Here is a 1,981-nt window from a genome sequence, read left to right as displayed (position 1 = left end):
AAAATGATAAGGCTCTAGGAGAGGCAGTGAAAGTGACAACTTAATGAATAGTTTCCTTTTGGGGTGATGAAAATATTTCGAAACTAAATAAAGGTGATGCTTACACAACACCAATGTACTAAATACTACTCAATTGCATACTCTAACATGGTTAGGTTTATATGCTAAGCAAATTTTTCCTCAATAAAACAAAATGATAAGAATATAAAGAAGTGATATAGAAACTGATTTAAAATTGAGAAAACCAATGAAACCCAAAGCTAGACACAAATTATTAATATCAGAAATAAAAGATGGAATATAGTTGCAGACCCAATAGATATTAAAAGAATAGTAAAATCATATTTTGAACAACTTAATGCAAGTAAATTTTAAAACTTAAACAAATTTCTTGATAGATATAAATTATCAAAGCTCACCTGAAAATGAAGAGATGGGCGGAAGAGTCCTATATCTGCTAAGTAATTGAATTCATAGCTTAAAACTTTCCCTTAAAGAAAACTCCATGCCCAGATGGCCTCACTGTTGAGCTAAACCAAACACTTAATGAGAAAATAATACTAATTCTACACAAAATAGTTCAGAAACTAAAAGGGGAGAAAAATTTCCCAACTCATTCTATGAGATCTAGGTTAGCTCCGATACTAAAATTGTAAAGGCACTAAAGAAAACTACACAGCAATATTTCTCATAAATGTAGACACCAAAATTCTTAGCAAGGTATCAGAAAATTGAATCCAGCAATAGATTTTTTAAAATAATACACTATGATTAAGTTGAATTGATCCTAGGAGTACAAGGTTACATTAACATTCAAAAGCCAAGTGACATTCTGGTTAGGTAACAATTGTTTAGAAAACAAAAAGCATAAATGATGAAAAATAAAACTGATAGACATTCTCAAAGACTTTTTTGTAAAGACACTATCAGGAAAATGAAAAGGCAAGCCATGAACTGGAGAAAAGGTTTGTAAAACATGTATCAGGGACTTTTATCCACAATATATTTTTTTAAAGCCAAATTTTTACAAGTCAGTAATAAGAGAAACAACTCAATACAAAATGCACAAAATAACTGAATATAGTATTCTCCAAAGAAGATCTATGAATTGCCAATAAGCACATGAAAAGACTCTCATGATCTTCGGTCATAAGACAAATAAAAATTAAAACCAAAATGAGATACCATTACACACAAACCAGAATGGCTGAAATTAAAAGGATTGACAATACCACTATGTGAAGTGAAAAAATTCATTGATGCAAAATTCTTGAAAAGGCAAAACAATAGTAAAAGCATATCAGTGATGGCCAGGGATTAGGACTGAGAGGAGGGGAAGGTGCGAAAGAGCACAAAACAACTTTTTAGGGTGAGGAACTGTTCTCAGTCTTGGTGTGGTGGTGGTTGCTTGACTATGTAATTGTCAAAATTCACTGAATTATAGTTTTGAAATGGGTGAATTGTGATGGATGTAAATTACATTTTAATAAAGCTAATTTGAAAACATATGAAAGATGCACCTTGAAAGGAAAAGAATCTTCACATAAAACAATAGTTGTAGGTGTCAGGAAAGCAACTTCATAATCCTGTAAAAATCTTGAAATCAAAACACCCAAGGACTTTTAGTTCACCTTATAATTTCATGTTAAGAATTAATTTTGAGACCCCACAACAATCCCTAAGAAAGGTATTCCCTTATTTTTATACAAAATTATCCTTTGCCCAAAATATGTGTATGAGCACCCATGTCTTATCTATAATTATTTGATAAGAAATATTGGTTACATTTTTCTAGTAGAAAGTTTTTAAAATATACCAGTTTCAAGCCTTATCAATTCTAATTTTCTTAGAAATTCAAATGATTTTCTAACAGTTTGTCAACAAGGTGTATATAGGTGTATACATATATAGGTGTATATATATGTATATAGGTGTATACATATATAGGTGTATATATATGTATATAGGTGTATACATATAT

This window comes from Mandrillus leucophaeus, unplaced genomic scaffold, assembly GCF_000951045.1.
Source record: "Mandrillus leucophaeus isolate KB7577 unplaced genomic scaffold, Mleu.le_1.0 Scaffold1132, whole genome shotgun sequence".
NCBI lineage: Eukaryota > Metazoa > Chordata > Mammalia > Primates > Cercopithecidae > Mandrillus > Mandrillus leucophaeus.
The sequence above is the reverse complement of the archived record's forward strand: the minus strand, read 5'-3'. Positions refer to the sequence as shown.